Here is a 23372-nt window from a genome sequence, read left to right on the forward strand (position 1 = left end):
GCCTTTCTTTATTAATTTTCTATTGTAATCTATATAAGCACAATAGTTCATAAGAGTATTTCTATGAAATGCAAAACAGTAAAGAAGCTTTGGTATGAATATGAAAATGTTTTTTACAGTTTTCAGCTCATATATCACATAAAATATTTTAATTTCGTATTTCAGTTTATTGCCACTGTCATTTTGCTTCAAAAAATAGATGAATATTATTTAGACCTCTTTTTATGGAATGTTGTTTAAAATATTGTGGAGGCTCTCCAGAAACAAAACAAAACAAAACAAATTAAAAATAATAGCATATTTAATCACATTGTTCAATTTATTGTAGTTTCAAAGTACATAGAATAATTCCTGTGGACAAAACTACTGAATGTTGTAGATTCTGTCAGTGTCTCATAACTGGATGTGAATTTCAGCTCTAAGAACTTCATTAAGATACCGATTTTCCATTACAGAAAAATAAATTATACTCTTTAGTAATAAGTTGTATCTCAGTTTGTAGACACAGTGCAGAGAGCAATCTGCTTTCTACTGTATGAGTCCACCCAGAGTCCCAGTGTTGTCAGAAAAATTGTCATTTCATGGTCTGCCCAACTTAAAACGATGATTACCAGCACTCCCTAAAAAAAATCCCACCTAGGCAATTCCAATAAGTTAATGATATGGCTGCGCTTTCCTTTTTAATGTCCTTCCAGCTGGCTGGGGGAAATGGAACAAGCATATTCTTTTACTAATCCATTTTCCCATTTTAAATTTATCTATTTGAAGAAGACAACTTTTTAAACATATTTAATTAATACTTCTGAATTATTTTGTTCAATTTATGGCCAACTATCCTTCCCTCTTTCTTATCCACAGCTTTCTTAGTGGAGGAAAGAATACAGATCTTGTCAAATATTTAGCTGCTCAGATGTTTAAGGTGTAAATTGTGGGACACGAATGCACTGGAATCTTAAACCTGAAAGAGGATAAATTTGACCACAAAATAGAACAAGAATAATCTGAATTGGCATTGTATTATGGCTGTTGATTTTAACTTTTCATTCTGGTTAGAGAATACAGTAAAAGGAATACTCTATTACACATGATAAAAAGGTGTGTTATTCCATAACTCACTGTTAATCTAAAGTTTTCTTAATTTTTTTTTAAATTAACATAATTGTTTTGAGAACTGTTTTGTTCTCCATACCATAAATATCAAGTCCCTTTATATGTTAGAAGCCCTTCTATTTCAATTTCTATTTCAACTAACCATGCTGTAACTGAAATCAATTGAATAATTCACATACTTAAAATTTCATCCTCTCTATTAGCTACTTTAACTTAGGAGAGGCACCCTTTATAGACAATCGGTTTATTTCACCTTTGATCAAAATGAATCAACCTCTAAATGTCAAATGTCTCAACTGATTATTAAAGAAATTTAGATTAAAAGCTAAGGAAAAATATCTAAACTTCTGAGGTCTCACACAACATGGATTGTATCACGCCATAAAGCTTTAGGATAGAGGTTGAGCTAAAAGAAGACAATAAAAAAATTAAAAATTAGCAATATACTAAGAAAGAAAAGTACTCAGATACTGTCTAACAATGTCATCATAAAGAGCCTTCATATGTCTTACTTCAGTTATTTAATTCACCTTTATAAATTCAGCTCAAGGTAGCAAATTAGAAACATAAAATATCTATGTGCTTTCAAGTACATTGTTATGATTAGACAATTAGGCACACAGAATTTTTCTTCTTGACAGGAGAATCATACAGGATTATTTTAAATAGTCTAAAAGAAATATTTCCCTTTACAAAAGAGTAAGAAAAACAATAGTGGGTATAGATAACACAAAGAGGAATTTAGAATTCCATCTAGTTACTTCTAGTTCTTTCCAGGCAATTGCAATAATAAAAAAAAAATGACAATAAATAATTTATTCTGAATCAGATATGGTTACAAAAATTTTGCCATTGTTGTGGTTTAATCCCAGCTGGCAAGAAAAATTACCTTGTAGCCACCTTTTCTTGCCAGCCCCAGGTGGGATGGGAAGGAAAGTGGGAAAAAGGTAAAACCATGGGTTAATCTCAGTGTAATAATTGTAAAAAATAAAAATATTATTATTATGATGATCATTATTGTGATTATTGAAAAGGAAAAAGAGAGGGAAGAATAAAACCCAAGAAATACGAGTTATGCACAATGCAATTACTCATCACCCACTGACTGATACCCAGACTGACCCAAGCAGCAATTGACCCTTTCCAGGCAACTCTCCTCAGTTTATATACTGGTCATGACTTGATGTGGTATGGAATACCCCTTTGGCTAGTTTGGGCCAGGTGTCCTGTCTGTTTCCTCCTGCCTTCTTGTGCCTCTCATCACTTACAAGCACGGGAAGCTGAAAAGTCCTTGACTCTATCCCGGTTGAAACCAGGACAGGCACCTACTTCAAGTGGGCTATGTAACACATGCCAGAAGAATGAAATTATGTTTGAATTTATGTAGCTGCTCAGGAAATCTGCACAGGTTACTAATTCTCAAGATGTTAGCTAATAATTTTCAAGGTTAAGATTTCATCACTACCTTCATATTGTGCTACTGCTCAACTAGAAGAATTTTATCTCCCTCTGCCACATCAGGTCTAACTGTTGCTAGACAGATAATTGGACAGGTAAGGCATTGGTTTGTTCTGCTTTAGCCACCTATATGTTTAGGTACCATTGGCTGAGGTACACAAGTAGTCAGCTCAGAAAAACAGTTAAAGAAAAGGATTGTTGCACTTCTAACTGAAATGAACTTACTGTAAAAAGACAGTTCAGATAAACATGCTGCGTTTTCTACTAGTTACCCTAATCTGAGAAGTGAGAATGGCCTGATGTATTATTTAAACACTGAGATCAGGTATGGTAACAAACAATACAGCAACACATTTAATTTGTTTCTGTGAATCATTAAAATCACCATACACCACCTGGTGTTCATTTCAATCAAGTCTGAAAATCCTCCACCTGCTTTCTTTGCCATTTTATTTATACAATCCACTGAGTCTTAAATTTTAGAAGATCAGTCACTGAGGTATTGATTTAAAAGAGGTGTAAAAATGAAATCTGAATGAACACATCTGACTTGTTCATAATGCATGGTCAGTTTTGGGGAAGTGAAATTGTGAAATAACATGGTGTTGGAGAAACAGTTGGACTGTGACTTGAATAAAACAGATTATGCTAGCAACGAATCAATAATAGAGCGGAGCGTTCCATTTCATGCCTTTTGCAATAGAGAAATGCAGAAAGGTAGTGTGGATGATACAGTCCTATCAACATTCCATTTTCTAAGCTGAGCAAGGAAATAAAAATGCATGTAAGCTCCAAAAGAAAATGGCGTGTTTATATATGGAGCTTATCTATCCTCAAAACCAGGTTCCATTTTGAATTGTATACTGCTGCCCACTACATTTGATGAAGATGCATTTTCACAGCAGGAATACTGTACAAGTAGTAAAATAGTTGCCAGAATTAATTACCTACACATAATAAAAAATGACCTGCTTCACTAGCAAGCTACATTTCTTTATTAAACTGGGAAAAAGTCTGACTGATTTTTCTTTATTATATTCTCTCTCTCCTTCTTTACTGCCACCACTCCGCTTTAAAATTTTGTACCAAGACAAGCTTTGGGCAGAATTTTATGCAGAAAGTAAGAGATAAGTTGGAAATGAGTCAATAAAACCTGAATATAACCGCTTAGAATACATGATTCATCCCTGCCCTAAATACATCTTCCATTCCATCTCCACAAGTGTGGTGAAGTGATCCTTTGTGTTCTGGCTGGAAAGTATGGAACTCTGTCTGGGGACAGGTGAGCAGTCAACAGAGAGTTTGTGGGTCAGAGTTAAATGGAGAACAACTATGGTGAACATTATTGTGGGGATCTGTTAAAGACCGCCTGATCATCAGGAATCTGTGGATGAAGCACTCTACAGACAGATAGGAACAGCCTCACACTTGCAGGCCCTTGTTCTCATGGGGGACTTCAACCATCCTGATATCTATTGGAGGGACAGTACAGCCCGGCACACGCAATCCAGGAGGTTCCTCTATTATGTGGAAGACAACTTCTTCCTGCAAGTAACAGAGGAGCTGGCAAAGAGAGGTGCCATGCTTGACCTTGTGCTCATCAACAGGAAAGGGCTCGTTGAGAATGTGGTACTCCAGGGCAGCCTTGGATGCAGCAATCACGAGATGGTTGAATTTGAGATCCCCAGGAGAGTGAGAAGAGCGTGTAGCAAGCTCACTGCCCTGGACTTCAAGAGAGCAGACTTTGGCCTCTTCAGGAACCTGCTTAGTAAGGTTCCATGGGATATAGCCCTGGAGGGCAGGGGGGCCCAAGGCTGTTGGTTGATATTCAAGGATCACCTGCTACAAGCTCAGGAGTGCTGCATCCCAACTAGAAGGAAGTGCAGCAGGAGGGCCAGGAGACCTCCTTGGATGGATAAGGAGCTTCTGAGGAAAACTCAAATGAAAAAAGAGGCTTATAAAAAGTGGAAGCAAGGACAGGCAGCCTGGGTAGAGTACAGGGATGTTGTCCGGGAAGCTAGGGACCAGGTTAGGAAGGCTAAGGCCCAGTTAGAAATAAACCTAGCCAGGGATGTTAAGGGTAACAGGAAGGGATTCTACAGACACGTAGCAAATAAAAAACAGACTAGTGACAACATAGGCCCCCTCTGAAAGCTGTCAGGAAACTGGCTACCCTGGATTTGGAGAAGGTTGATGTTCTGAATGAAATTTTTCCTCAGTCTTCACTGGCAAAGGCTCTGACTGCACCACCCAAGTCTTGGAAGGCAGATGCAGGGACTGTGAGAATGAAGACCCTAGGCCCACTGTAGGAGAGAGTCTGGTTTGAGACCATCTTAAGAACCTGAATGTGCACAAGCCCATGGGACCTGATGAAATCCACCTGTGGGTCCTGAAGGAGCTGGCAAATGAAGTTGCTAAGCCACTGGCCATTGTATTTGAAAAATCATGGCAGTCAGGTGAAGTTCCCAACGACCGGAAAAAGGGAAATATAACCCCCATTTTCAAGAAGGGGAAAATGGATGACCATGAGGATGATCAGGGGACTGGAGCACATCCTGTATGAAGGTAGGCTGAGGAAGTTGGGGCTGTTCAGCCTGGGGAAGAGAAGGCTGCGTGGAGACCTCATAGCAGCCTTCCAGTATGTGAAGGGGGCCTACAAGAATGCTGGAGAGTGACTCTTCACTCAGGACTGTAGTGATAGGACAAAGGGTAATGGGTTAAAACTTAAACAGGGGAAGTTTAGATTGGATATAAGGAAGAAGTTCTTTACTGTAAGGGTGGTGAGGCACAGGAATGGGTTGCCCAAGGAAGCTGTGAATGCTCCATCCCTGGCAATGTTCAAGGATAGGCTGGACGAAGCCTTGGGTGGGATGTCGCTGCCCATGGGATGTCAGTTTAGTGTGAGGTGTCGCTGCCCATGGCGGGGGGGTTGGAACTAGATGATCTTAAGGTCCTTTCCAACCCTAACTAATCTATGATTCTAAAAAGAAGAAAAAGGTTTGCTTGTGATTTAAGTTTGTGACTGCCTTTAAAATGACTGTATATGACGTAAATAAAAATGTTCATAAGTGACTAAAAGAACATGTGCTATAAGTGATATTAATTTATTATTTAAAGCATAAAAAATCTGAATAAAGAGGCAAGCATCTCTGTATGGATTGTTTGGTGGATTTTTAAACGAATTTTCTTACATGGCCTCATGTATTGCAGAGAAATTCACAAGACATATTGCTAACAAACATGTGCCAAATAGTTTGAGAAGTGTTCAACAGTTAGCTTTTTAAACAGAAGAGCTGACTTATTTGTGTGTTTTTCTTTTTCTTTTTTTTTCTAAATTAACAAAAAATATCTTTAAAATTTGTGAGATAAAAAGTATTTTTGATCTTGAACAAATGAGTGAAACAGTCTCCTGAAATTCTCTGTACTCCAGGGTTTTCCTTAAAGTTGAGTGTGAGCATATGAGAAACCTTTACTGCAAAAATGAAACTTGAAGGATTGTCCTGGGTTCAGCAGTAGCAGTTATTTTTCTCCTTCTTAGTAGCTAGTGCAGTGCTATGTTTTGCTTTTTTGGCCTGGGAACAGTGTTGATAACGCTGATGTTTTCAGTTGCTGCTCGAATGTTTGGTCTGGCCAAGGACTTTCTGAGCCTCATGCTCAGCCAGGGAGGAGGGGAAGCTGGGAGGAAGCAGAGACAGGACACCTGACCCAAACTGACCAAAGAGGTATTCCATACCACAGCACGTCATGCTCAGGATGTAACTGGGAGTTACCCAGAAGGGCTGGGATTGCAGGGTTGGACGAGGTATCGGTCGGTACTCGGCTGGGGGGAGTGGGGCAAGTTATCTGTTGGCTGGTGCTGAGGTGTTGTATTCTCTTCCCTTGTTATTTCCTTTATCATTATTATCATTGGTGGCAGCAGCAGTGGTTTGTGTTATACCTTAGTTACTAAACTGTTCTTATCTCAACCCATGGGAGTTGCATTCTTTTCGATTCTCCTCTCCGTCCCTCCAGGAGCAGGGGGAGGGCAAGAAGTGTGGGGGGGAGTGAGTGAACGAGGTTTGTGGTTGGGTTTAAACAATGACAAGGATCTTGGCTAAAGCATGATTTAGAGACTAAGTGAGGAATGAGAAAAATATACAAAGATATTTCAAGAAGAAAAATTCAAGAAATTTCTAGGGTTTGCTGTTTTGGGTTGGTTAAGGTTTTTTTTGTTTTGTTTGCTTTTTTTTTTTTTTTATTAGTTGGTTGGTTTTGTGTGTGTGTGTGTGTGTGCATGTGTGTCTATTTTTCCATCAAGCAATAGGAAATGAAGGAAAAATTCTCAATTAGGAGAAATAATGGGTGGGATTGAGAGCTTGGCGCAAATCTAATTTTATTCTGACTCAAAGGCAGCAACATCTGCAGGATATCTTTGGTATCGGATATTTCCTCTCACAGATTTATAATCTTGGCCATGAAAGGAAAAATCCTCAAACGATATAAAAATCTACTTCAGATAAAATAATGAGAATTAGTCCTGTAACATTCCTCGTCCGTTTTAAAAACTTGGTCCTCAGTCCAATTTGTTTCTGATTCTACAAAATATCACAGCAGTATTTGTCTTTAGGAAAATACAAACCAAGAGTTTAAAACTTTGTTAGGTTATGGTTTTGGCAATAAATTCTGATTTACAGTGTTTATAATAAGAACAAATTAAGAATTTCCAGTAAATTATAGATATTTTTCATATAATAGACAAACATTGACAAATTTCTATATAACGTGGGTGAAAAAGGTCACTTCTGAGCAATGTTTGTAATTAAGTAATTTAAGTTGTACTTTTCCAAACGGAAATTTTTCAAAGGGAGAGCAAAAGGCTGTTCCTGCAAAATTAAGGATTTAAGTTGAAATGGAAGAGAAACCCAAAGTCAAGGATCTTTCCTTGAAACTTTCCTATTGCAACTCTGCTGTAAAGCATGAATAATCTCTGCTTGAACATAACTAGACTCAAAAAGAAGTATTACACAGGAAACAATATCTCAAAGTAGTATTCATGGGGTTTAGAATCATAGAGTCATAGAATAGTTAGGGTTGGAAAGGACCTTATGATCATCTAGTTCCAACCCCCCTGTCATGGGCAGGGACACCTCACACATTATACATAATTGCATAATCATGCAATTATGTAGTTAGTAAGAAGCTTGCTTATCACAGCCCTAGTCATGTTGCTGATTGTTTTTCTAACCATAAGCTGTCATAACTTTCAGGCTTTACGTTCTTCAACAGCAACAGATATTTCTTTTGTAAAGCAGCTAATGAATTTCTAATGGTACATAAATTAATAAACAAACAACCCCCCCCAAACATATTCAAAAAGCCAACATTCAAGTTACCAAAGTTTCAAACATAAAAAAAAAAAAAGAAATGGCAAACTTCCACTTCTTCAAAAACCGAAAAAATAAAGCCCCACCCAAGACTCTGTGTTGTATTGTATTGTGTTTGTATGTAGTGAGGTGAGGGATTTAGATAATTTCGTCTCTCTACTAAAATCTACTGGCAAATGTTTCCTATCACACGATGGTGCATATCTGCTTGATTGCAAAGTACCATTCTGTCTCTACTTAGTTCAAGACCTAAGATCATGCCTTCAGATTTTCATTCCCATACTTCCAAAATCATGACTGATACATCACTACTTTGGATTACACAGGGAAATGGTAACTTTGAATTAATTCTTTTTTTTTTTTTTTTTTTGCTACCATTATTTGGAATTTTATCACACAGATACAGTGCAGAAATATTCACTTTGTTACTGGGTTTTCCAGTTTTTATTTCTTGGCAAACACTTGTGTATGATTTTTTTCTTTTTTTTGCAATACTTTCCTGGAGTCCACAATTCTCAAAGTACTTATACTTTATAGCACTTAATATGCTCAGAGCAGAATTCTTATCACTGTTACTTCCCATTCTGAATTCAAAGAACCTGTGCAAACCATGTGGAAGTCTCACCTAGTATAAAAGCAGCTTCCATTACGACACACTCTTAGATAAGCATCCAAGTGGTTACGTGCCAGGTACAGGAAGATGTCTGTCTTTTTATTGCTGCTTACAAAATAATAAATAAAAAATAAGGTAGCCCAAGGCAGGTCGTATGCTTGAAGTTAAAAAAACCTGTAATTGAAAACCGAGTTTTGTAATGGAAAAGTGTCAGACAAACATAACTGCAGGCATCACTATCTGGGTCACCTACAAGAATAAGAACATAAATGAAAGCTGTTACTTCAATTTCCATCTAAAGCCTATTCCCTAGTGAATAAAATTATATAACATAGATTATTATTTTTTCTTCACTTGGAACTCAGTACAACAACCTGGCTGACATAGTCTGTGTTATTAAATTTGACAGTTTGTAAGGGCTGTCAGTGCATAAGCCCTATATTTGCTCACAACTCTTTGCTGGAATGGGAAAAAGGGCCTAGGCAGCCTCAACCTGGGCAGTGGGGGCTAGACAGCAATGAAGCACTAATTATACTTTGGTAGCATGTGGAAGATGTGCCTTTCTTCAGGAAGTCTTTGTGGCTATACTGTCTTTTCTTCTCCCTACTTCTATGAATCATGACCTATATATTCTGTGAAAAAGAGACAAGCCAGAAGACACAGTATACCTGCTTTTCCTGTGAACTGTGTAAACTTTGGGTGATTTCAGCAGTAGGGGGAAAAGTTCCCTGTTTGCCCTGTAGGATCTTTGAAAGTAACTACATTAATACTGTGATAGAGGTTTTGAGTTATTTTTATATCTGAACTCTTGTCATGATTTTTAATAACAAACATGAGTGACCACTGTGACTTCTGATAAGCGAACTAAATAAAAAGGAACATTAGAGAATACATAATAATGTTCTTATAGAAGTTCTGAAACTCTCTTTATCATCTCCATCTTGTTCCAATAGGTAAATCTTGTCCCGCTAGGTAAATCTTGTCCCATCATTGCAGCAAATTCCATCATACTTATGCTCTGCATATCTTTTTTTTACCCTGAGTATGTCATGATATCATAATTTCTGTAGTTTTCATCATCTTCATTGGTTACATCTACTTGAAGCTTATTTTAAAATGAAGATGTACTGCAACTTTTTTTATTGTTGAATATTTTTACTATTACTATCTTTTATTTCTTAAACATATAAAAAATTATAAATACTTAAATACCTTCAAAAGATACTTTAATAGAGCTAATTTAGAAAATATATGCAGATACAGTACTACACTAAAAAGATCAAATGCAAATAATTTTGCCCATTTATATATTATTTGTTTTATGTATTCTCTATTTTTTTTCTGATTGCATTTACTTTTACTGGTGTGAATGACTGACATTCAGGGACACACATCAAAAATGTAAGTAAACATTGTTCAGAAGGCCTTCAGTCATTAACAAATTGTTTCCTTCTGCTTTTCCTGCTGACAGGAGAAATAGCAATGTCAACAATAAGGAAAAGAGTGCTAAGAATAGAACTGAAGTCATTTACGAGTTATACTTCTCAAACTTGTAAATGAAAAATGGACTGACTATATTGAAATTCAATGCAGTACCTATATAACACATAACTTCATTGAATTTCAAGGATATCTCTGATGGTGGCATAAGGGTGCAAGTATTTTTTACATGGACAGGAAGAGTTGAACTTGGAAAAATAAAAAAGCAACAACTTTCACGATTTCATAATTCTAAATAAGGTACTTTAACCACTGTGTGAGTGAAAAGTGCACAAGAGAGAGGGAAATATACTTGGAAGGCAGGAGCAGACTGAATGAGACCAGAAGAGAATGTAAAAGTGGACAAGTTTGAGGAGGAGAAAAGAAAAATCCATTAACTGTTGAGATAAATGTAGTCAAGGTTTCAGATGAGAAAGGCCTTGTGCTATAACACTCTGCATCACATCTGTTGAAGTCTTAAGCTCCTATTTTCCACAAATGAATCTAGCAAAATGAAAGATAGGGGAATGAGAGACAGGTGTGCAAAAGTCCAGGAAGAGGTGGAAGGTAACCAAAAAACTTAAGAAAACAGTATTTCTTATAATCTCAAGTCATCCCAGATTTGCCATCTTGAACCTTTTCCTAAAGACATGTGCCAAAGTCCTTTCTTCTACAAGGTAAGATAGATGCCATTTCTACTGAAAAACAGCTAAGAGGCTGTTATACAAGACCTCAGCACTGAGGACATTCAGTCCCTACAGCCTTCGAAACTTACTGCTGCATACAGTGCTGAACAACCCACCTACCTTCTACTTTGCTCTGAAAAGACCACATCAGAAGAGAGGATTCAGTCCATCATCTATGCTGAATGGTTAGTGGCTGGAGAATCCCGCATTGTGTGGGAAACCTGTGACTTCTGGCAACAGAAGAGAAAATTCTTCTTTGTCTACTGATTTGCATCAGAGAAACAGATTTACACATTGAAACTGGGAAGAAGCAGTAGGTAGTAGGGGCTGGGTCTGCCTTTTGCAGGGAGTGGAGACAATCATGTTCTTGTCTGAGTTGTTGTCTCATAAGGTTTGTTGCTTACTAGGTCTCAGACCCCAGAAAGTGTGGAGGGACTGTTAAAACCCATCTTGACCTTAGATTATATGCCTTTACTCTTAATTCACATGGGCAGCAAAAATACTGCTCTGAATGCATCAAGAGTGATTACAGAGCCCTGGGGAGTGGACAAATGGCATCAGAGACCAAACATATCTTCCTGTAGTCTGCTGGAACTGAGGAAAGGCTCATGTAAGAGCGCATGCCTCTTGACAGTCCATATGTGTCTGACATTGTTGACAAGACCCTATTTTTTATGACTACAAGACACTTATGAGGATTTCAGAGTAGTGGGAAGAAATAGGATGCTTTCAATTAAGTGAGGAAAAAACATCTGTGCCAACACACTCATCACCCTAAGTGAGAATAGCATCAGACTAGGTTCTGTGGAGGATGGTGATGAGAGGCTGGGAAGTTGAAGCAGGGAAGGAAGTGAGAAAGTATGTGGAAGAATAGTGTGGTGGACACAGCTCTCATATTTCCCTTTTGAAAGCAGTGTAACTGGGCATCTAGCTCAAACACCTGTACCCAACACATGAATCATAGGGAATAAACAGGAATTAGCAGTCTGTGCACAGTGGCAGACCTATAATCTTACTGGATTTACAGAGACACATTGGAATAGCTGGCATAGCTGTAGTGTTGCAACGGACAGACAAAAGAACAGAATCTGGCCACCAAGGTGCCAGCCCTGCCAGCTGGGCTACCATGTTTGCCTCCTGGATCCCTTTGCTTTTGGAAGCAACACCTATCTTGTCAGCTCTCTGGCAAACATTGGCATAAACAAGATGCAAAAAAAAAAGAAAGAAGAGAGTGATGAAGACTGAGATGGTGTGGAGAGAGAACATGGAAAAAAGAGTGAAAAGAGGAAAAATTCAGAAAAAGACAAACAAAAGGAAATAATAGAAGTTTTCAGTAACTGAATTAGCACATCTCTGTGAATGTAAGAAGGTGTTCTGCTAATGAACTGCTGACTTGAGCATAGAGCAGCCAGGCTGGAAGCTGAAGATATGGCAGTTAGAAAACACCTCATCTTAATCTTTTAAAAAATGTGGCTGAATTGAAAAGTCAGTTTTATGCACTTAAATGTAGTTTCTCATATACTTTTTTTTTTTTTTATTCTGTAAGAAGATACAATTCTGTTAGATCCTGTCTAAATGAAAAGATGTTTTTAAAACAACTCCATGGCTTTTATTTGTAAGATAAATGAACAGATATTCAGATGTTGAATTATTGTACACAGACTTGCAGGAATACTTGATTATGAAACTTTGCCACCACAAATCAAATTCTTCCAAAGATAACCATGTGTGTTGCAAATGTCTATAGTCCAGCTTGAATTAATAATAACCTAGGCATTATTTCTTTATGCAGAATCTGAAGTTGTGTATACTTATTTTGAAAAGGCGAGAGCTGTACAAGGCATCTAGCTTACGTTATTTGAAATGTATCAACTGTTTAAATGACATTTTCACCTCCAGCAAATGCATCTTTGCCTGCTAGAAATGGTGATGCTATCATGCTGCAGGCAATCTATGATACAGTCATGTCACAAATAGGTGTCAACTTTCATTACATTCTCAAGTATAAATTCCACTTATCAGTTCCCACATAGCTGCGGATGTTTTAACAATCCTATTTTACCATGATTGCATCAATGCTCAACCTCAAATGATTTATGATATATTTGTAGGAACTACTGTAGATGCACCAGATTTGGGAGCACTATGTGAAGTTGGAAGCCATATGGGAATTTTTATTTCCAAAAAGCATTGAATACACTAGTCATTTATCAGCCAGTTACTTTGAAAAACATGAGAAGTAATCTGCAAATTTCCATGACTTGTTTCTTCACAGTCTGGTTTACAGCATTATGATGTAATTGCTTGTTATTTGAAGCTCAGATTAACTTTTCATTTTCTGATATATTTTTTCAGGAAAATACATCAGTAAACTAATGCTCTGATGATTAGTAAAGTTCTGGGATTTTGGTATTAGCCAAACACCATACGACTTACTAGAAATTGTTTTTAAAAAGAAATCTTTTGAAAATGAATAATTATGACAAGGATTTTGTACATCTAACTTTAAAAATCAGAGCCACATATATAAGAAATACCATCCTCTGTTACAGACATACAGGCTATCTTTCTGTTTCCTATACAATTATTTCTGGTGCAAAGTTAGCTTCTGCTTTCCTTAGCTAAGTGAATTTTGAGAACTCCTCAGTACTGTAATACATTACTGTGTAGAAACAAGCCAGACAATGGCCCGCTGGTTCTAAAATGTCTCTCTCTACTACTATAGCACATTAATTTTATAGATTCAGGTACTATCTAACATCTGAAAATTTCAAACCACCCAGTAATGTATAAAATGCTGAAAATAAGCATAGCATGTAGTAGTTCTTAAAAAAAAAAAAATGTTGCCATTAGCTAATGGGAATCACTGCTGAGTGCTACATGTTTATACTGGTGTAACAAAATAAAATGCAACTCTGAAGAAGAAAACTTGTCACACACAGATCATAGTCTGCTTTTCTAGCAGTCATATTTCAGGGTCATTCCATTTCATGTTAACTTCCCTGCAAAAATATTTTTCTGCTCAATAATTTGTATTTCTATCTTTCTATGAATTCTGCACTTATCTTGATATCTTTTTATATCTTTTTAATCTCTAATCTCAATTTTTAGTTAATATAATACACTGACTATTACAATATACTCATTTTAGAGCTAAAATTTTAATAATCTAAAGTGAGAGGGGTGAGAAGAAGTCCACTTTCCCTAGAAGGCCGATAAAGCGAAAAATGAATTTCTGAATGGTGGAAGAGTTTGCTTAAGATAGCCATGTGCCTGTTCTATACGGATGTAGGGAACCAGTGAGAAGTGATAAATAAATACCATTCCTCCTACAGGGTGCAGCTTGTTTGACCCTCTCCTGAACAAGCTCTACTGTAGCTGTTATTTCTACTATAATCTAATATGTGGTCACTTGAAGCCTCGTAGGATTTTCTTACTTTGAGGTGATTGAATGCAACTTTTCCACAGATCAAACAAACCAAAAAACCCAAACCCAGACTGAAAGCAAAGGGGAAAACAGGTACATTTGGGCAGTGCATCCTCTGCTGAACCACAGTGTGGCTGCTCAAGCAAGAATCAGTCAAAAGGGTAATAGACAAAAAGATGGGTCCTTTATATTTTTTTTTAAGGGGAGCAAACCTCTCATCTGGCTAGCACTAGGACTTTAGTTTAGCTCCAGGTAAATCTGTAGGCAATTCATACTTTGTTTTGACTAGATAAAAAGAAAAATAATATTAAGAAAAAGGAGCAGAACCCATGCTTGGCCTGAACGGACTACTCATCTACTCAGATGTTTCTGTCTTTCATTTTTATTGCCCCTGCACTTACACAGAGAGACACCAAGCAGCCCAAAATGGCATTAATCCTTTTTATTATCTACAAGAACCAGAAGGGAACAAAGGTCACTTTAGCAGTATGATTTTTCATAGGTGGTAAAGTAGTTTGAGTGTACTAAAAAGTGTGTCTTCTCTTTCAAGACAGCAAATGTCACATTCAGGATGGTTCCTGAATTAGAGCCAAAAAGCTTGGAGTATATTGCTGAACCAATATCTCTGCATCTTCTACCATCAAACTAGAATAACCAAGAAATTACATTTCTTCAATATATCCAGATACTGTCAGCACAATTCAGTGTCACACACACAAAAAAGATGACCTCTAAACTTCCAATGTTACAGCATGATATATATTATGTTTCTATAATACGCCATGATTATTAATACTTAATTGCTGTAATACTACTTTTGTCATGTCACAATAATTATTTTCAGGTTTGTTTTTTTTTTAGCTTGAAAATAATTACCTCATTCTGGATAAATTAAAAAATACTCAACACTGAATGTGTGAACAGAATATTGATGATAAAGTGCACCTATGTTTTAGAGTTATACAGTGTTATATTATTAACAAGGTCAAATATGATGAATGTGAATGGCACCAACAGGTATCATTTGCTCATATAATAGGTGGAAAAATTACTGTGTGCTAAATCAGAGATCTGTAGTGACTAGTCAAGACTAGAACCCATCATTCAGGTTTGAAATAGAAGCAGAGTTTGAAGTTTGTAACCATGAAATCTCATACTGTCACTAATTATTTTCATAAGATTACATACTCAAAAAACTATAAGGGTCACAGTTATTAGCAGATAATGCCAATTATTCCTTTCTTCCTGGAGTAAGGTGACAGCTCCTGAAAGATCAAGATGTATCTGCAATGGAACAGAAAAACAGTCTCTTATTACTTTACAAGGAATAATATTAGGCCACAGCTTAGATTTGTAATTCTAATTCATTCTTCCAAAATCCAAATAACTTCATAAGTCACAGGCTTGAATATCCATTATGTAGTTTTGCAAATCTTTATAATTCATGTTTTCTCATAACTTTAATTTCCTGTTCTTAAATATTTTATTATAAAACTTGAAAAAATGGTGCAAAATATCATTATAATGAGACAAATGAGAAAAAAACTCGATAAAACTTCCAAGCTGTGAGTCTCATTTTTTTTATTATTTAGAAATTTACAAGAAGTCTCTTAGTCTTATAAGGAGATAAGTTTAATGCATATGCATGTCTCAGAACAGTTCTTATTTGAAGCAGATTTCATAGTGAAGTAATGGAAGATTTCAGGATATGACTTGCTTCATGATCTGCCCCTATATATGTGAAGGGAAGCAAATGTTTCCCTCTTCACAGAGCCTGTGTAGAGGCAACAGACCAAATTTTGTATTGTACTTGAGCAGGGAGGCCCAAAGGGAAGATGAACTCTTACCTTAGTAGATACTGCTGCTTGTAATAGACACTGGAGGCTTGTGACTCCTGGCAACAGATTTCCCCACCCGCAGATAATTTGTAGACAACCTGCAGACATGACAACAGATGTGAAAGAAAGTTCGTTGGAAAGTGTGTCTACCTGGGCCAGTTGTGCCCAATACATGTCTGAAGCTGTGCCATAAATGGAAAGCAATAGACAATGGTAGTCAGAAGTCACCTTCTGCAAGGGAAGAAGGCTCCAAAGCATCCTCTTCTGCAGTCTTCAAAAAAAAAAAAAACCATAGAAATATTACATGCGCATACAAGGAAAACCAAAACTTGATAGAATTTGAAACAAACAGAGAGTATGAAGTTTAAAAAGAAAGGACATTGAGGGGTATGTCAGCTTTAAAAAGAAAATCCAAGAAAAAATTCTTTCTGCTAACAGAGGTGCTGACCTAATGGCAGAGGATATAGAAAATGAGAGATATTCAGTACCCCTTTTGCCATGCTTTTTAACTTCAGTGTCTGCTCAGGCTGTCAGGCAATGACAAGAGCTGCTCCATAAAGAAAGACAAGCAGGTAAGCAAGGACATAGGTAAGACAGTGTCTTCACTGATGGGGTATAGTTCAACATACCCAAGCAGGGCTGGACTGGTGACTGGCACATTCTGGTGACAGTCTGAAAATCATGACACAGAACAAAGCAAGACAAAGAGTCAGCTTCAAGTTCAATCCAAAACTGCAGACCAGTTTGAAAGTCAGGACCAATATGCAAGAGGGCTGAACATGTGCAGTGTAACCCAGGCAAACACTGGGAGTTCAGGACTGAGCTGACTGGCTGGAGGTACGTGGCTGGGGTCCCAGGTGAAAATGATCAGGACACTAAAACCTGTTTTTGTTCTCCAGGCTTGACACAGTCATGGACCTCCATGCTTCGCGACAAAGCTTTGGGGAGGAAAATACAGCCTACGATAAAGGACGACCAAATGACGATCTACTTGCTTATACTGGACATGCACACATCCATCAAACTGGGCAGGATGTACCTGAATGCAGTCTGGTTAACATAATTTTGATGCCACTCCCTCTAAACTTTGAGAAAAAGCTAACGGATGCACTAAGGGCTAGACTCTTCTCAGGGGTGCACAGCAGAAGGAAAAGACATGATGCATGCAAGTTGCAGCAGGGGAAATAAAATAAATGAGTTTAATGGAAACAGGATCTTCATAGACAGAATGTCTAACTACTGAGTGTCTTGGCAAGCTGCCAGGAGAGGCTGGGAGATCTCCAGCCTTAGGCAAGGCACGTTCTTATGTTGAAATTAGCTCTGCTTTAAGCAGGAGGTTAGACAAAATGAACCCTAGAAATCCTTTCCAAACTAATTGTTTTATGATTCAAATGCAGGAGGATTTAATTTATTTTTGAGGGAAACATTTCCTTTATAAAGTTCTTGCCACGATCCTTATCCCACCACAAAAACTGAGAAAAGGAAAATAATACTTGTGAAAACTGCCTAGCTGGCTTCTTCATATGCTTATTCAAAAGTGTAAACCAGATACTGATCCATGATTTGAACTCAGTTGGACATAACCAGATCTTGTCCGGAAAAAGCAATACTGAAGCACAGACTAAGAAAAAACTATTGCACGTTATCCATAAACTTGAACTGAAACAAATATTTCAAAGTTCAAATAAAAATAGTGACAATACCATTAAATGAAGAAAAGTGGTTTCTGCATCTGTAGGATCTCCATAGTTAGTCTTACTATTTAGGCCATGATGTTTAACTTCAAAAAAGATACTGTAAATAAAATGTCATTCAAATTTAGCATCTCTAAGGAAGTGGTGAACTGGAAAGAGAACATTTTACACGTAGAAAGATCAAAGTTCTTTTTTAGGCTTTCATTGATACAAGTGAAATAAAAATAAAATCTTTCAGATTTCATTTCCTGAAATTTTAATCGTTGATAAAGTTTTCTTCTAATTCTGTGTGCTTAAATATAGATTAGGAATTTTAGTGGGCAGACATGACCTGAAATACTATTTCCTGTCAATTCCAGAAGCTTTACCTCTAATTTACCCTCACAGATATTGTATGTACTTTGATACATCATGTTGACTCTGAAATACAAATATTTTAGCTGTATTGACTTCAAATGGTAAGGAATGTGGGATTTCTGAAATACCTGTTGCACATGTCCTGTGAGTTAACTCTTTTAATGCAGGTATTGATACCAGAACATTGACAAGACCAGAAGGTAGATGTAAAAAGAAGATTTTTTTTTTTTTTAATGAGACTTATTTCTTGTTGAAGAAGAAAAGGGATGGATAAAATTACTGGGTTTATCCAAATAATAGTGGGAAATGTCTTTCTTGACTTTGATCCACAGCAGATGGCAGGTTACTTAATACAACTCTTACAAACACTTTCAAAGGTGTAGAGATTGTCAGAATAATATCTCTGTCCGCCTTACACGAGGCTTTCAAAAGTAATTTTGAACTGACAAGAGATTGGTAGGGTTCTTTGATAACTTGTTTTTCTTTTAAGGCAGTCAAATGGCATTTGAGGAAAAACCAATAACAAAGGAAATTTTTAAAAATATGTTATAGGAAGAGATGAATTAACGAATGTATTTAGTAATTTTAGAAGTATGTACTTATAATCCATCCATGACCATAGGTATATTTTGAATCCCATCCCATTTTCATTTTCATTTTAATATATCAAAATACTTAGCATACATAAAATCAACTGTATTGTATGTGAAAGAGTTAAAAAATATGTTCAGTATTTAGAAAGTAGGAAAAGCACCCTGGGAAAAAAATATAAACATTCATACAAAAAGAAACACATGTCATATAAATCTTTACAGAATTCATACTGGCTGTTTTAACATCATCCTTACAGACTGAAATGTAGTTATTCCAGTCTCAAAGATAGATATGCAAAATTTATATAAATATGCAATATAACCCAAATAAAAATACTTTCTGCAGAGCATATAGATCTCATCATAAAACAGATCAAAATAGAAAGATCAATTATACTGGCTTGAAATATATATTCATAATTAAATCTCCACTTTGCAAATATCCTAGAAAATGTGATTTCTAACATGTATATCCCTATTTTAGAATTTTTAGCTGTTTGGAAGATAGGTACAGAAAGTAGTGGCAATACTGTTTTAAATGAATATAGGGAAGCTTACTAGAGTGGATAAAGTATGAACACACAAATAATTTTTTTTTTTTTTTAAAGGTTTGAATCAGCAACCTGTCTTTCAGCCTGTTGCTAATGGCAATATGCAAACACATTCAGCATGGGAATCTAGAGACCATTAAACATTACAACTGTTTTCACAGTCATAACTGTACGACCACCTGCTATAAAAGTACTTTGTGCTGATCTGCTATGAAAATGCAGCATTACCAAATCTCATAATGATCTATGTAGTTCACACCTGCAGAAATAGCTATTAAACATTAGAATACATCAAAGACTATGTCAAGAAAAATGGCTTAACATTTCTTTTTTTTAACACTGCTTGCTGAGTAGAACTGTATTTCCTGCTAATGCGCGATATTTTGTACTGATGCTTAAGCTAATATAGGGGAACAGAAATGCATTTTCCTTGTATACATATCAGAAATGTCGGAAGTATGAGCCTTTAGCTGATCCAGCATGCTATAAGAATCAATCACAAGGATGTCCATATAATCTCTCTTCTACTTTAACCATAGCCCCCAGCCAAACACACTTCTCTCTTGCCTAGCCAGCATAGCTACTGAAAATACCCTTCTTTCCATAGTCAGATGTATTGGGCTGTATTGGACCAATACAACACTATAGCTAGGTGCTGCTATTGAGGGAGCTGCAGGGATGACTTCTGTGAGAAGCTGCTGCAAGCTTCTGTCATGTCCAATAGAGCCAATGCCAGCCAGCTCCAAGATGGATCCACTGCTGGCCAAGGCTGAGCCCATCAGCAATGGTGGTAGTGAACCTGTTATAACATAGTTAAGAAGAGAAAAATGTTACTGCACAGGAGAAATTGCAGCTGGAGAGAGAAGTGAGAAGATGTGAGAGAAACACCCCTGCAGACACTCTGGTCAGTGGAGAGGGAGGAGAGGAGGTGCTCTGGGCACCAGAGCAAACATTCCCCTGCAGCCTGTGGTGCAGCCCTTGGTGAGGCAGATGTGCCCCTGCAGCCCATGGAGGCCCATGGTGGAGCAGATTCCACCTGCAGAACAGAGAGGGTCCCACACTGGAACAAGGGATGCCCAAAGGAGACTGTGACCCCGTCGGAAGATCACGCTGGGGCAGGCTCCTAGCAGGAGCTGTGGCCGCATGGGGAGAGGAGCCCGCACTGGAGCAGGTTTGCTGCAGGAGCTGGGACCTCGTAGGGGACCCACATTAAAGCAGTCTATTCCTGAAGGACTGCACCCATGGAAGGGACCCACACTGGAGCAGGTTTGCCTACTGAATTTCAAGTTAAGGTTTGTACCCACTTTGCCTTCTGCAAATCTCTTGGTGAACTACAGTTCTATCTTTTTACTTTGTTGGCTACTCAATCTTTTTGACCAGAGTTTCTAAGACAGATTGCTTTTCTGGTTCTTTTTTTTTTTTTTTTTTCTTTGTAGAGCACAATCAGGATGAGTTTGACAAATCTTAAGTAAGCCAGAAATAACTTTTTTTAAAGTGGCTGGTTTTTTTGTTTTTTAATCAAGTTTCTCTAAGTTTTCTCTTATTTTGCCACGGCTCTACTTCCTATAACCCTATAGACAAGGAAGAAACAGGCAAATTAGAGCAGTTTATAATGAGCTCTAGCTTACAAAGCTGGAAGATGCTTTATCTAATGATATTATATTAGCACTGACTTTTTTTCCTCAAAATAACAATTTTAATGGAAGTATTTTTCTTAAGGGTTCTCTTGGAATCATTAAAGACAATAACTTTATGTGAATAACTCCACTTTTCTGTTTATTTTTTGCTTTTTTTTTAAGCTCAGGGTTTCATGCTTTCAACATTCTGCCTGAAACAATAGACTCAATGACATGAACACATAAGGAACAAGCATGATCTACTTCTGTTGTTACTAGTCTTATTGCATCAGATAGTGAATAACTTATGCTATTTGGAACATAAGAAATTCTTTTAGACATAGTTTTATGAAATAAGGACAATTAAGAAGGCATTCTGAGCTTACTGTGGCAACCGGTAGATACTTAGGCAACAAATGTAAAAGTGGGTTTTGTGTAGAGTCATCTTCCCAGTATATACTCTCTTTCAGCTTCCAATAGTCTGCAGTATTGGCATCTCCTGAGCTAAAATTTCTATTTGTATCTTGGTGTTTAAAAGATCTGGGAAGACTTTTGAGCCATAGATATCTAGAATTACATTTTGATTGAATTTATATTTTTACTTTCTTTCTGTGGCAATTGAATTCTGCAGTTTAATTGTGATTATAATAGTGGGATGGGCGTCAGCAAAATATTCCTCAAATCCCATTCCGAGATCTCCCTAAGCATGTTTCAATTGCCTATAAAGAGAATATAATTCTCAAGAACTGTTATTTTTCTAATTATTTACTGAAGAAGCAATGCTTGAAAACCAGTGCTGGAGATGGATTTTTGAAATTAAATACAGAAAACAAAACTGAAAATTAAATAAGTGAATTGAAATCATGCTCTTCCAAATCACTCTTGCAAAAAGCAGACATTGATTCTAGCAGCAAGACGGTGCATGAAACTTAATAATGAAACATATTTTTTTATAGTTTCAATAGAATAGATTTAGTGACAAAATTAACTTTTGGAGCATGCTGGTGAGTTTTGTGCAAAAGCCTAGCAGATTGTCTTTTGCTTTATATGAAACCCACAGTTTTTTGCATTGCCTCTGTTCTCCTTTTTCACCTTAAAATAACTTTTCCAAAGTCAACTTTTAGTCTCACTATTTTTCAGCTCTAAGTTCAGGGTTTTTTTCTGACATATCAATCATTTTTAAAGAAAGAAGACAGGTTTTATGACAATTTTTACTTGATTGAAAAAGCTGGTTTTTTTCTGTCAGAAAAAGAAAAGTCAGTGGTAGGTCACTTTACTGCAGTAACTGCTTGTATAAAAGAAAGGCTTAAGGAAATTTATTTACAGTTTGGTTGTGCTGGACTCATTGGCAGTATACATTAGAAATCATTGGAAATATTTAGATTATTTTGTTCATGTTTTCTAAAGTCCACTGGCAGCTCAGTAATGACTTCTGCCATTCACAGCAAAGGACACTGCAAAACACAGGTCTCAGGGCTTTCCTGGGCTCATCTTGAGTGGAGCTGGGCTGAGTTGGTTTCAGCTCCTGCCTGAAACATGGCCAAGTGCCTGCAGTCTCCCTGCCTGAGCCTGAGCTCTGCCAGTGCCTCTGTGGAAAACGTCTGGCAAACCCAGAGGGTTGCAGCCCAACAGAAAACAGATCCTGCAGGGCTGAGCCTGGGGAGGCTGTGGGGCCATGCTTACATTCAGCTGGGAGCACCCAGAAGGCAGCAGCCCAGGGTCAGAAAACATAAAAATAGACCGAAGTAGACCCCAATACTGAGGATGAGGAGACCTCTGCCAGCACCGCACTGCATTTCTCCCAGGGAAAGAACTCAGGATGGCAATGACTCACTGTAATGGCCCAGCACCACTTGGCTGGGGGTAGGATAACTCCATTGGCCTTAGGAGCTGGAGGAACACTGGGAGGGCGAGCACAACACCACCAAAAAAGTGTAGATATTAGAAAGGGGTTTTGTACAATAATCCTAAAGTTATTAATACTGCATATTTTTTCACCTATACTAATTTGTACTGTGATCCTATATTTGTAATTGGATTGTTTGTTGCATTTCAGTTGCATTTCAAAGTTATTAACTAGGCTAACAATAAATTCTGGTCTCCGTACATGTAGTATTATCTTTCACCCATAGCACAGTTTTGAATGTACAACAGCATCTTAAATAACTGGGGAGCAACTGGGGCAATCATACAAAGCGCCCAGGAGTATTTGAGGATAAATTAAAATAGATGTAGACTCTGACACCGGACTCACAATTAAAGTTAATTCTGTCATGTTTTACCACATTCCTTGTACTTTGGACCTCAAAATAATTTGGTCTCAAGAAGGAAAGCTCTACTTCAAAATGAGGCAAAGGTCTCTGCGCATGGAATTTAATATCACAGTCATTAATAATTTTTATTTCTTTCTTTTTCTCATTTGAGATTTTTATGGAAAAGTTACATTTAAAAAATAAAAAAAAATAGACATGGAAAGAGTTTGGAGGATATTTGTACCTTTAGAATAAATTTTATCGTGCTTTTAACTACCAGAGACTTTGAGATTAATTCTCTGCAAGGAGTGAAATGTCATTTATGGAAAATACAG

Source organism: Lathamus discolor, chromosome 1 (genome assembly GCF_037157495.1).
Source record: "Lathamus discolor isolate bLatDis1 chromosome 1, bLatDis1.hap1, whole genome shotgun sequence".
In the NCBI taxonomy this organism is placed as follows: domain Eukaryota; kingdom Metazoa; phylum Chordata; class Aves; order Psittaciformes; family Psittacidae; genus Lathamus; species Lathamus discolor.